At 45.4% G+C, this 14,784-nt stretch overlaps 1 protein-coding gene across 2 annotated transcripts in view; it reads right to left on the bottom strand.

The window, feature by feature from the left end:
- The window catches only part of PDE4D (phosphodiesterase 4D), a 650,804-nt gene that overhangs the window by 579,369 nt on the left and 56,651 nt on the right, over window positions 1–14,784 (bottom strand). The window lies entirely within an intron of this gene.

Genomic DNA, 14,784 nt, shown 5'->3' with positions numbered 1-14,784 from the left:
GCCCTGAAGTCACACACCAGTCTCGGTTTGTCTGTGTTCTTTTTGTCCACAAAGAACACTGGGCTGCCCCCCACCGCTCGGGACTCTCTGATGAAACCTCGCTTCAAGTTTTTGTCAATGAACTCCCTCAGCTCCTGCATCTCCCTGTCTGACATGGCGTACAGCTTGCCTACTGGGAGTTGGGCCCCTGGGAGTAGGTTGATTTGACAGTCAAAGGGTCTATGCGGTGGCAGTTTGTCTGCTTCCCTTTCGCTGAATACGTTGCTCAGATCTGCGTATTGCGGGGGCACCTTCCCTTTGTCCATCACTTCCATCCCCGCTAGGGTGACTCTGTCTCCTCCCGAAACCTTCCCCTCCTTGCAGTGTTCTAGGCAATGCGCTGACCCAAAGGAGACCACCCTCTGATGCCAGCCCACTAGCGGATCGTGTAGCGCCAGCCAGCTCATCCCCAAAATGATGGGCGCTCCTCCCAGGATGGCCACATTAAACGCTATCTGTTCGGTGTGCCTTGCCACTCTCATTATCATCGGGACAGTCTGTTGGCTAACTTCTCCCCCCAACAGCTCTCTGCCGTCAATCGTAGTCACCTGCAAGGGGTTACTTAAAGGGATAGTCTGTATCTGGTGCTCAGCTGCAAACTCCTTACTCATGAAATTACAGGAGCTGCCTGAATCCAAAAGCGCCTTGACCTTTAGTGGGTGTCCGTTTGGCAGTTCTAGTAACACCTCTATCACTAAAGCGGGTCTGGGGGGTTCTGGCATGGGCACTTTCATTGCTCTTTGGCCTGGCTGCTGTGCCCCAACGGTGGCAGCCAGGCGTTGGCTTTTACTTGCTCCTTGCCTTCCTCTTCCTTTCCCCCAACAGCTCCTGCCATCCCTTGCCATTCCTTTCTTTGTGGGCAAACTCTGGCAAAGTGCCCTGGCTGTTGGCAGAGATAACATCTCTTGGCGCTCTTTCCCTCCTTTTTCCGCCCTTCACTGGGATTTGAAACTGCCCGCGCCCGCGCTGTTCCAACTTCCATCGGCTCTGCCGGCGGGAAAGGTGGCTCTGGAATGTCTGGAATGCGGAACTCCCTCCAACGGTCTCCTTTCCCTTCCCGCTTTTCCATAGCCCTCGCCTCCTGGCGCGCTCCTATGGCCAGCGCAGATTTGGTTAACTGGTCCATAGACTCCGCCCTGGGGCCCCGGGAAAGCTCATCTTTGACGGTTGAAGAAAGCCCCTCTTCGAAAAGCATTTGGATGGGCTCCGCCGATAGGTCCCACCCCAATTTGTGAATCAACATGGTAAATTCAGTCCAGTACTCACGGACAGATCTGCTTCCTTGCTGGCAAGCCATTAACTGCCTTCGCACCACCCCCTGCTCAATATCGCTGGAAAACATCAGGTCCATGGCACGAAAAAACTTCCTCGTGTCCTTTAAGATCTCATTATTCGCTGCCATCAGGGGTCTAACCCAATCTTTCGCCCCGGATTCGAGATGGCCAATCACATACGCCACTCGCGATTCCTCATCGGGGAAGTCATCAAACTGCAAGTTTAGAGCGTATTGCATCTCTGTTCTAAAGGCATGATAGTTCCTGGGATCCCCCCCGAATTTCTGCACCAATCCTGGCACCTTTCTGGCGAGCGGGGTGGTTTTCTCCTTTCCCTTTTCTGCATCCTGAGCCCTCCTCTCCTCAAGCCTCGCCGTTTGCAGCGCCAACTGGATCTCCAACGCCCTGTACCTTTCTTCCAGGCTTGGACCTCCTCCAGCTGCTCCTGCTTCCCCGGTTCCGGCTGGATTGCTCATGATGCTTCTCCCTGCACAAGCTGGCTTTCGGTGACTTTCGGATTGCTGTGATGGGACGATGAGCTGCTTGTGCGTAAAATGCAAGTCCCTCAGAGTTTGATCAGGCTTTCAAACCTCTGCCTGTGACGGAGCCCCTCCAGCATGGCTGCGTCAATCACTAGTAGAATCCGAAAGTGGCTGCTTTCGGAAACGTTTCCAACATAAAAGCTCCTTAACGGAAACACGTCGTCTGGCCTCTCGGCGTGACAGTTTCCGTCGAGGTGTGGGTGTCCCTATAGGAGGTCCTGAGACCTCCCCACTGGTTTCGCTTGAAGCGTCTCTGAGCCATCCCTCCGACTCACTTTCCCTTGGAGTTCTTGCTCGCCCTCTACTGGTTCCCTCTTCCGCTGCTACTGCTCTCTCACCCTCAGTGAGCCTTTGCGCCTCCGGCGCTTTAGATGTCAGTTCCCTGACAGGAAGCAAGCACCTTGAGGCAGAACTAAATCTCATACCAGCACACAATCGCTTCATTCGCACATGTCACTAACACACTGCATTAAACACAAATGCAGGGACTGGGAGGGGAGATTACAGGGCAAAATCAGCAGCAAGTGAGGGAAGCAGCCAGAATCCCAGTCAAGCAGAGACCATACAGGACTTTGAACAGTTCTAAGGGCCCCTGCTAAGGCAGATGCAAGACATATTGTCTCTCTGGGGAGCTGAAACTAACCAAAGCTTTATGTAAGCTGGCCAGAACTGGAGAGTGGTTAGGCTCTACTTTCCCAGAAGTGGCTGGCTGGCTGAAGGACCCTCACCTAAAAGGAGATGTGCACCAGAGTGGAGATTTCCCACTGTCAATGGCCATTCTCAAAAACTCACATAAAATTAAATAAAATTTGCAAGCAAAAACTGAGCCTTTTTATTTTATTTTGGGGGTTGCAGGCACTCTACAGACACTGTTTATGCCTGAACCTTCACTGGAGCAACAAATGAATTCAAGCTCCAGTCCTATAGACACTTTCACTAGAATGTACTGATCAGATTTCTGAGATTTCACAACTGGATCCATATTTAACAACAGAGTTCATGAATGTTTATGCTAGTACCCAAGCAGGTATGCCTTTTTATTCAACAATGATAACACAAATCTATTGCAAAATTCCTGCACCCTTCAGCACAACTTGCATTTTTATCTCAAGCCATGCCCTGAAATTGGGGCTTGGAAATATGAAGATATAAGTGTGTGACCCAGACCCAGGCAGACCTCCTCTGGGGAAGAGTCGTGGGGCCCCACAGAGAACCCCCAGTACAACTGAGGACTTGGGAGAAGCCCCAGGGCAGCCTGAAGCACCTGAGCTCAGAGAGTTCTGCCACCCATCCTCCACAGCCCAATCCCTGCCTCTATCCCCAGTTCTCTCTCTTCATTTCCCCCAAGCCTCTAGGGCACAGGTGGCAGCATGCCTAGTGGTGAGCCCAGAACTGGGTACAAGGAGGAATGCAGCAGATAATGAGGAAGAAAATGAGACTGAAGTACAGATATAAGCCTCTCAGTCTTCTCCAGACTCTTTCTAGGTTAACAGCTCCCTACTGAGCTTTTTAGCATTCAGCTCATTTACTCAGCTCCATCTCACTCACTAGGTGCTGGTCATGAACAAATGGCTGGAAAAGTCTCCTAAGAAGGAATCCTAAACTCCGAGGGAGGAAAGATGAGGTGTCATAGGAAGCTGTGGCACTGCCTTGCTGGTTGCATCAGGAGGTCTATGGTCGGGAAAGAAGGTTCAGTAGCTGAGGCCTCCTTTTTTTGTAGCAGTTGCAAACTTTACTGATGGTGTTCTGATGGTGGTAGGAGAGGGGTAAAAGGTAGATCATAGGTGAATTGAGGAAGCCTTAGATCCACAGGATTTGAAGTCCTCTTGCCCTCTCCACAGCATTCACCAAAACAGCAGGTAACTAAGCCAGCCTTGGAGCTGGCACAAGTCATCTCACTCCACCCTCTGAAGTCATTAAGAGAGAAATTGGTGGGAGGGAACTTCAGCAGGAAAGAAAAAGTGCACACACACCTTACACCCAGGCTGGTGCAAGACTGGGAAGTGGCAGTTCCTCCACCATAGATGCCCCCATCCCATCCTTCATGGGATTCACTGCTATTGGAGGCGTAAGGCTCCTCATGTAATGGCCAAAAGGAAAGAAGCTACTCCATTTGCGCATAGCTGACCTGAATATTTTAATTTAGCTGAACACTTTACAGTTTGAAAATCCATCTGCAATCACTAATTATACATCTGTTGGGAGTCATAAGTGGTGCTCATAAGCAATCACTTTGGATTAGTGGAAAACAAGGATGGGGAAGCTTCCCAAATGCAGGACTAAACTATTCTGCAAAGCAACACCCAGAAGACAAGCAGATGTGTTCAAGCATAAAACAGACCTCTTTAAGGATGGTGCAGAGTCACATTTTGATACATTGAATGAGCATCCATTACTTCGACCTATCCGTTTCAGGCATGCCAGTTTATTAGGCCAATACTGAGACTGCGATAAGACTAACAATCATGGCATTATGTAGATGTTGCAATATAAGACCATGCAATCAAGTTACCAGCAAAGCAACTAATTCACAATGCACAGTCCAAGTCAGAATTCGAAACTCGACATGAGGTGAATGACAAACAATTAAAGACATCTTCACACACTACACTTTCTAGATGTGCAATTACAACATTTTAATGACATTCAACAGTGGAAATGGGAGAGGAAACTGCCCTCAAAATGAGCTCCAGAGGACGAGGATGATGATGATATAGCCCAATGATTCTAAGTGATTTACAACTATAACATCAATCCCTAATTAATACTATAACATTCAAACATTCTAATATACAATAAAACAAATAATTAAGAAGCATAACAATGAAAACAGTTTTTCAAAAAAGTTAAAGCAATGAAATCACAAGTTCCATCCAGGAGAATGCTTGCCTAAACATATGTGTCTTCAAGAGCTGGGGGGATGCCATCACCAAGGGGCCTCTTGTATTTCAGCAAGGAGGACATTTCAATACATGGGTGCACCAGTGAGCCAAGAACCACCAGGCCAACCAGAAGCAATTCTGCAAGGGGAAACTTGTGCCAGTACCTTTCCAGTCAGGGGACATCACATTGCCCTTCTCTGACTCTGAAAACTCTAGCTCAGAATACTTAGAGAATACTTAGACAGTCCTCCCAGCTCCTTCAGAGAAAATGGCTGCCAACAGAGGCTGGACTCCTCCAAGTTAAAAGTCCATGGAGGGCAGTGCTATCAAATGAGATAGCGCTGCAACTCCTATTTAATGCTCAGTTGAAGGGTGACTGCCACTGAAGCAACATCAGAGCTCTGCTTTGATGGAGTCGCCGGGCTCAGCCCTGCATGAAGCTGTCCAAGGTATCATTCATGCCTCATTTATGTTGCTGAGGCTATCTCCCAGTATGCCCCACGGAGGACCTTAAGGTCTATAAATAGCAACACCCTAGAGGTTCCGGGCCCTAAGGAAATTAGATTAGCCTCAACCAGAGACAGGGCTTTTTCAAGGGCTCTGCCTCACAAGCCCTGCAGGATCTGATTTCTTTCCGCAGGGCCTGTAAGACAGAGTTGTTCCGCCTGGCCTTTGGCTTGGAGTCAATTTGATTCCCTCCCGCTTTTTCTTTTTTCCTTTCTCCTCCTGTGATGAGGCTGCATTTTAATGTTTTAATGTATTTTAATCTTGTTTTTAAGTTGTATTCATTCAACTTGTTTTTATTATTGGTTGTTAGCTGCCCTGAGAACGGCCTTGGCTGGGGAGGACGAGGTATAAATATTATTATTATTATTATTATTATTAAAAAAAAGAGAACACTATGGGAGTTTTAAAAGGTTTACACAACTCTATTAAAGGTAGAACTATAAATAATTTTTAGCCATGGTAGTTAAATGAAGCCTCTATACACTGGCCACAAGATGCTGGGAAGAGATTTGTTCAGTGGTTGAGCATTTGCTTTCCACACCAAATGCCCCAGGCTCAATCCCTGCTCCTCCAGGCAGGGCTTAGGAAGACCCCTCTCTGAAACCTTTGAGAGAGAGAAAAGCCATAGCCCAGAGGCAGAGCATCTGCTTTGAATGCAGAAGGACCCAGGTTCAATCCCAGGCATCTCCATGTATGACCCTTGGGGTCCATTGCAACTCTACAAGTCTGTGATTCTATCATTCTACGATTATATGACTTAGAAAGGCTTCCTGTCTGAAATCCTGGAGACCTGCTTCCAGTCAGTATAGACAATCTGAGCTGGATAAACCAACAACCCAACTCGATGGATGTACCTAAGTACTTTGAGCCAGCGAAGGCAATACTGAGATATATGTGGCAATGGTCTGGCCCAGTATAAAGCAGTATTATGTGTCCCTCTGTTCCCCGCTCCCAACTGGCTTCTGTGGGAAGCTGGCGGTTGGGCTAGAAAGGCCTTCCATTTGATTTAGCAGGGCTTTTTCTTATGTTTCTATTACACCATTATAAAAAAAAGATTGGTAAAGGGGCTTGTGAAGTAGGCACAATTAGGTTTCAGAATTGTTACAAGTCGCAGCTCTACTCCATTCTGCCTCTGTTAAGGGACTGCCAAAGACTATTCCACTATGTAATTTGAGTGATGGGGTGTGCAACTATCTGGGAAAATAACAGGATCGCGGTAATGAAATGGCAGCAATTCTGCTGCTCTCCCCAAAGCAGCAATTTTTCCATTGCATGGCTAGGGACTGGCTTCCACTCATTTTTTTTTAATTAAAATGCTCCAGCTTGAATATAATTGAAAGTGTGAGCCTTTGGGAGGCCTTTTATCTATAAAGCTGGATGTTAACAATGTAGAAAATTAAGAGAAAACTCCTGTCGTGAAACCATAAGGCTTTGACAAAGCCTAACCTTTTTACATCAAATATGCTGCAAACAAAAAATGGAGGATTTGTACATGAACACTCTCAGACAAGCAGGGACACTTCCCAGGCTTATTCAGTCCTCAGTCAGACAATGCAACACACACACACACACACACACACAATCTTTCCTTTGTGGGGATGCCACATCTATCCCAGAAGATGGTGCCCATTTATTTCTCTTAAGACCTAACTACATGTTACATGAGTGGCATGATTTGCAATCATGTCACAGGCTTGTTTATGTATTTATTATTTAAAAATCAAAATGCCAGGCGGGTGGGAGAGGTTATCATCAGCACAACAACACACAAGGAGGGAAGGTTTATGGCACCCCTCCTGTGATCGCAGGTTGCTGTTGTTTTTTAAAAAGGCAAAGCACTCACACGGCAAGACGTTTTGTCCTAATGATAATTGCTGCACTGAGATTGTGGTTGGAAAGGGAATGTTTTTTTTTTTTTAAAAAAATCCCACCTCCCTCTATATTGCAGTGCCAATAAAACACACACACCAACTGTTCCTGATATTGAGTGTTTAGAAACAAAAATCACGCGTCTGCAATTCACACAGCTAATGTAATGTATTGTTAGGCCATAAGAGACAAGAGTATTCAGCAGCTATCCCCTTCTCTACCGGATGCAAAAAGCAGGGGTCTAAGTTTTGTCTTGCAACAGGTGGATGGGGAAAGTGTGAGTGTGTAGTGGCAACTTGCTGTTTTGGTGCCAGAGCTGTTGTTGTTTTTAAACAAAGATGCACACCATCTCCAGTTACTAATCCTGTTCCTCAGCCAAAGCCAAAATATTCTCAAACTGGGTAATCAACAAGGTAAGGTCTCGTCCAATGAAGTCCGACAAGGCCCTTCTTATGAGTCTTCCTTCCTAGCCGATCAACTGGAAAAATATATCCTATTATGACAGGCAGGGTGCATGCTGAGAGAGAACTTTACAGCACCCCTGCTCCTGGCAGAATTATCTGCCAGTAGGAAAAATTTGGGAGATTCTCTCCCTCAGGAAACATATATGGCCCTGTTATTATTGGGGTTTTGCTTATTTGTTTGTTTTTAAAAAGGGATAGAATCATAGAACTGTAGAGTTGGAAGGGATATCAAGAATCATCTGATCATTTAGTCATCGGATCATTAAATGACCCTGAAGGTCATTTAGTGGTAAAGTAAATAGCATCACTTCAAACTGCAAGTGGAAGATTTTTTAACACTCTCATCGACATTTTTTAACACTCTCTTCAACATAAAAAAAAAGAAATTTCCCTGCAATTAGAAAGCTTACACAGTAGATTGAGCTAGAACACCTGTATCTCTGATGAGTGAATTATTGTGGGGGTTTTTAACATGGTAACACATCTACAAATGGTACCTCCGTTCTGCAGACTGAAATGTAACATTCTTTCCTACTACAGTGGTACCTCAGGTTACATATGCTTCAGGTTACATACACTTCAGGTTACAGACTCTGCTTAACCCAGAAATAATGCTTCAGGTTAAGAACTTTGCTTCAGGATGAGAACAGAAATCGTGCTGCAGCGGCGTGGTGGCAGCAGGAGGCCCCATTAGCTAAAGTGGTACCTCAGGTTAAGAACAGTTTCAGGTTAAGAACAGACCTCCGGAACAAATTAAGTACTTAACCTGAGGTACCACTGTACTTCAAGATCCCACCATATTCCTCTGGGAAAATGAACAAAAGTTAGAGAGGGGTTTGGCAGCCACTTGCCAGTTCAGATGCATCAGCTCAAAATGCATATAAAACTACATATAAATTTGCCTACCATGATTGTGTCTACATCAATTCTGTAAGGAGGTAGAAATTAAGTGTTAATTAAAAAAAAAAAAATCTCGCTGAGCTCCTTACAGGCCACCTACAGCTTTCTCAATAGTAAATAATTAGATCCAACAGATTTTATGGTATTAGTCTAATGAACTGTAATCCTATCAAAAGCATACAAACTCTAATAAATTGGCTCTTTGATTCTGAAGTCATGAAAGGTTAGCTTTGAAAAGTGTTCAAGGGTGCCACCCTTCACTCAGGTCTTCTGCCTGAGAGTAGGAGGCTAGCTTAGGAGGCACAGAACAACCTCTGTGGCTTACAAAACTCTTAACATCCAATGCCTCTCTGCCAGGCACTTGCCCCTCTTCTGGATCCTGCTCTCTGCTGCTCAAACAAATGCTTAGGCAAAGTAGTGAATGCCAGTTGCTGGAAACCACTGGAGGAAAGAGTGCTCTTGCACTCAGATCCTGCTTGCGGGTTTCCCACTGGCCACTCTGATTGGCCACTATGAGAACAGAATGCTGGACTGGAAGGCTCCATTGGCCTGATTCAGCAGGATATTCTTATATTCTTATGTTCAGTGGTGGGCACAAATGTGTGCCATGTGAACAGAACAGAGTGCATGCAAACAATGTCTGCTGTGACACAAGGAAGGCCTGGGCTTGCATGCTTGTTTGTTCAGGGGCCTTTCCAACCAGTACATTGGAAGAGAGGCCAGTGGAAAGCAAACACTGTCTTAGGAGGATGGGAATGGCTGGGGAGCCCTACTGCACTCCACTCCATCGTATCCATGACTGGAAGTGGTCGCCTCACTCTGCTCAATGGAAGGGGCCCTCCAGCTTTGATCCTTCCTGCCTCCCAAGCCATCACTAAAAGTTTTCCTCCTATTGTGTCCCCCCACACCCAATTGTTGGTCATTGTGCTATTTACTATTGCCATTATTGCTTCCTCTTCTCCAAATCAGTTCCTGCCAGGCCACTGCTAGTATAGTGGTACCTCGGTTCTCAAACGTAATCCGTTCCAGAAGACCGTTTGAGTTCCAAAACGTTGAAAACTGAGGCACAAAGGGCTGTCTGCAAATTCAGTTGAGGAAATTGAAAAACACACAGCGGAAGCCGTTCGACGTCCGAGGCGCGTTTGAAAACGGAAGCATTTACTTTTGGGTTTTCAGCATTCGGGTTACGAAATGTTCATCAACAGAGACGTTCGAGAACTGAGGTACCACTGTACCAGATTTTGGAGGGCCCTGACTTGACTGCCTTACTGCATAGGGAAGTTATAATTTTGTGATTATGCCGCATCCCCATATGTCCAGCCCACCCAGTTTTGAAGGCTGTATTACTTTGCTCCTTTCCCAGGGATTCATGAAGCTGTTCCACTCCTTCTTTCAACATGTTCTTTTAGCCATCTTAATGGCAGCATCCTCCTCTGGCTTTGGTGTTTGTCATGAATGTTTGGATCAAGTCATGCTCCCTCCTTTGACTCTGGTGCACCTTGGTCAGGATGACCTACCCATGTGGAGCGAACATGTATTGTCATTCCAAAATTGCCACACTTCAAAATAAGGAAATCTCATGACCGCATCGGAACGCTTTCCAGAAGTCAGATATTCCCCCCCCCCACACCTCTCAATAAATCTTATTTCTAAAATACATATTAACATTTAGTGGCAACATTTTGTAATACTGGATGCACACATTTAGTTATTTCCACCCACACAGCCCTTAAAAAGGATTTTTATTTCATTTGTTTTCGCTGAACAGGGTTCAGCAAATGTCATGAACAGAGAAAGAGATAAAGAAATTTTTTGTAGCTGTGGACTGAGATCAGGACATTCCATCCTCCAGTTCATCTGAAACTGGCTCACAACAGAACATGCAATTATGGCATGAGGAGGAATGGAATTACTACAGCAAAATAATTAACTGTTTTTGGTCTCCACAACAACCATCTCTTGGAGGAAGGCTAGTTCAAAGGAACAGCTCCTCAAGGTCTGGGGAGCCTCTTTCTGTACTTACCTCTGACGCAAGAGTCGACTCTGTACTTCTCTGTTTCATCTTGCCATTGAATATTCTAGTTTCTACTCCTATTTTAGACCCTATCACTAAAACAGCATTCCCCAAACTGGTGCCTTCCAGATGTTGTACTACAGTTCCCATCATCCTGAATGACTGGCCATGTTAGGTGGTGCCAAGGGAAGTTGATTTTTATTTCTATTGCAAAATCTCCAAAAGGTTTTTAAGCTTTTTCCTAGGAAATTCATAAAAATCAACACTTCCAACATGGGCTGCTATACAACTATCTGGGTTTCCCCAGACGTTTTACTGATTTTCAGAAATTCCGTCTGAACACTATTTCTGATGGATGAATCCCAGATATGTCTGGGAAATTCCAGATGTATGGCAGCCCTACGTAAAGCCTGCACTACAACATATGCTGAGGTAGTCAGATGTTGCTGGACTTCAGCTCCCATTAGTCCCCATTTGTCCTGGTCAATGCTCAAGAGATTATGGCAGGTGAAATCCACATCATTTAGAGCACACAGCACTGGCCGCCACTGGCATATACAGTTATAAATGGTGTACATAGGCAGAGTGTACGCAGTACTGCAGGATGGAGATTCTGCTTTAAATAATTCCATATTGCTGCTCTCATCAATGCCACCCCCCTTGCCTCCAACTAACTGGCCACTTCGGTTATAGGTCTTGTGATAAGAAGGCTGACTAGAAACAAAACTTTGCTGATGTGTAAACTATGCCATTTTAAGCTAATATCTATAATATATTCTACCAATCATCCTTTGCCGACCTGGTGCCCCACCAGGCCTAACCAGCACAGACTGCTGGCTGGGACTGATGTGAGTTGTGCTCCAAAATGTCTGGAGGATGCTAGGCTGTTGAAGGCTTGCATCAATATCTGCTTCTGGGAATGGTCTACCCACATCAAGCAGTATAACACTAGGGAAACTAACTCACAGGAGATGCAGTGGTCAATGAGCTATTCAGGCTGAGCTCTAGATAATTTATCCACATAGTTCAACTTCTGTGTTTGATAGAAAACTACTTTTAAGCCTGATCATTTTGCAATGTCTATAATTCTTGCCTATTTTAAACTCTCCTCAATGGCTGCCAGTGTCCCTGTATCTTAATTGGATGAAAATGCTTCAGGACACTGTGCTCTTGCAGATGGAGGGCACTTATGACACAACAAGGGGGCAGAAGCCAGCAGTGCTTTGTTGAGAGCATTAACAACCAACCTGGGGTGTTTTGCAGCAATGCAGAGATGCAGGAGAGAAAAACCACCCAAGAGGCTTAGTATGAGACCAAACGGAGAAAGCCAGAGAAACAAGAGTGACCTGATCATGAGGCATAATTATGAATGCCAGGCTCCAACAATGAAATGGTAAAACCAACAAGAAAGCCCAGACACATAGCAGCAGCGGGTTAGTATCCAAGCCTGCCTTTCCAGAGGGTAAAGATACCTTGACAGCAACCTTGGATTAGATCTATGTATGGCACCTTGGAGGGATAGGAGAGACAAAAAAACCAAAGTAACATCAGAGTGTGCAAACGTAATAAAGATAGTGAACAGCTCATTCAGTTTGTTTCTTTCCCTTGCAGATGTGTACATAAGGAGGGCCTGTGGATCAAGCCAATGGCCCATCTATTCCAGAATCCGGTTCTCACAGTGGCCAACCAGATGTCTGTGGGAAACCTGCAAGCAGGATTTGAGCAATAAAGCACTTTCTCCTCCAGTGATTCCCAGCAACTGGTATTCAGAAACATTACTTCCTCCAACTGTGGAGGCAGAGTGTACCCATCATGGCTAGTAGCTTTTGTTAGCCTTCTCTTTCACGAAATTGTTTCATCATCATCATAATCAAATTTGTACAGTGGTACCTCGGGTTACATATGCTTCAGGTTACATACGCTTCAGGTTATATACGCTTCAGGTTACAGACTCCGCTAACCCAGAAATAGTGCTTCAGGTTAAGAACTTTGCTTCAGGATGAGAACAGAAATCGTGCTCTGGTGGTGCGGCAGCAGCAGGAGGCCCCATTAGCTAAAGTGGTGCTTCAGGTTAAGAACAGTTTCAGGTTAAGAACGGACCTCCGGAACGAATTAAGTACTTAACCCGAGGTACCACTGTAGACCGCTTCATGGCATAAAGCCATTGAAATGGTGTACAGGGGGAAAACAAAATAAAACACAGAAACACAAGCTCTTAGAACAATAAAATCAATTAAACAAGCTTCGGAACAATAAAACCAATCACCCAAACTCTAAAACAATGAAAACATTTCATCAAATATAAAACTGATCTTCCATAAATGACTGGGTTACAGCTTAAAGGTAAAGGTAAAGGTACCCCTGCCCGTACGGGCCAGTCTTGACAGACTCTGGGGTTGTGCGCCCATCTCACTTAAGAGGCCAGGGGCCAGCGCTGTCCGGAGACACTTCCGGGTCACGTGGCCAGCGTGACATCGCTGCTCTGGCGAGCCAGAGCCGCACACGGAAACGCCGTTTACCTTCCCGCTGGTAACCGTGTCTATTTATCTACTTGCACCCGGAGGTGCTTTCGAACTGCTAGGTTGGCAGGCGCTGGGACCGAGCAGCGGGAGCGCACCCCGCCGCAGGGATTCGAACCGCCAACCTTTCGATCGGCAAGTCCTAAGCGCTGAGGCTTTAACCCACAGCGCCACCTGCGTCCTGGTTACAGCTTAGGGAAAGCCATATGTCATTTGCTACACTCATTTCTTCAAACATTTATTTTCCTGGCTTTGACTGTAGCAAGCCATGAATGATGCTATTCCTCCAAGGGGCTCAAGATGACAGGCATAGATGTATTTCCCTTCCCTTCTGTCCTTACAATCACAACTCCCTCCCCTAATGAAGGCAAAGCTGAGATTGGTCCAAGGTCTCCCTATGAGCTTCAAGACTAAACCAGGAAAATGTGGGCCTGAGGGTACAGCCTTGTAAACCTAATAGTCAATCCAGCCCTAGTTGTATGGAATGAATAGATTTTGAAATATGGAAGACTTTTTTAAATTATTGGTGTCATTTATATTGAAGAGTGCTTCTTTGGTTGTTTTGATTGCTTGAGGGAATTATCATCATCAAGTCCTGTTCATATCATGACTGCCACGGAAGCAAAGTGTTGGAAGTGACTACAGACAGAGCCCTTCCAACACAAAGCCAGAGTCATATTGTCTCATTTATTTATCTAAAAGATTTCTCGACTGCCCTTCCTCCTAAACAGATTCCAAGGTGCTATATAATAGTCACTGAAAAGGAGGTTCTCAGGCTGGATCTACACTGATCTTCTAAACATTATAAAATATAACATTCTATAATGTTTAATGCAGTTTCCCTTTGTCAGTGGCTCGCTGCTCTGCAGTGCCCTCCGTTGTCACATTTTAATAACGCATTTCTAATGTTATAAACACTGCCAACCTAGCAGTTCGAAAGCACCCCCAGGTGCAAGTAGATAAATAGGGACCGCTTGCCAGCGGGAAGGTAAACGGCGTTCCATGTGCTGCGCTGGCTTGCCAGACGCAGCTTGTCACGCTGGCCACGTGACCCGGAAGTGTCTGTGGACAGCGCTGGCTCCCGGCCTATAGAGTGAGATGAGCGCACAACCCTAGAGTCTGGCAAGACTGGCCCGAACGGGCAGGGGTACCTTTACCTTTACTTTAATGTTATAAACCACGAGTTTAGATCCCGGCCTCAATTTGCCCCCAAGAGCAAGATGGTGTTGGTCAAACAGGGCCTGAGAGACTAAAATCCATTGGGAATTATTTATTTTACATACATCAGAAGAACACTGGATGCATTTTGATTTATGATAGTGCTATCAAAGAGAAATCAGCAGCCCGTTATAGGTAAATGATTCTTGAAGGGAGAAAAACTGTAAAGTGGCTATTACAGGCAAAGATTTACTACGTGCAAGATTAAAATGAAGTGCACCTTAACTGTTGCTGAACGCTTCAAGCACAACTAAAGCTATTCAAACCATTTACAAAGCCAGCAGAACAATGGCATGTCACTTTTCATAAAGAATTAACAAAATGATGTGCAGCAATAAAGCTTTATAAAAGACATAGTGCAGACTAAACAATATGATGCACAGGTGTATACCGCCCACAAAAAGTGACGTGTTTCTGTAGCCTTGGAAAGCAGTCCAACCGGCATCTTTCCAGTTTGAGTCGTTATTCAGTACCAAATTAGATCTGTTGAAAATGAAACGCTCCCCATTCATTACAATGGGAAATAAAAAAATGGCAATAACTTTCCCCCTCCCTT

Source organism: Podarcis melisellensis, assembly GCF_964234715.1.
Source record: "Podarcis melisellensis genome assembly, chromosome: 11".
Taxonomy (NCBI): domain Eukaryota; kingdom Metazoa; phylum Chordata; class Lepidosauria; order Squamata; family Lacertidae; genus Podarcis; species Podarcis melisellensis.
This window is presented reverse-complemented; position numbering and strand designations above follow the sequence as displayed.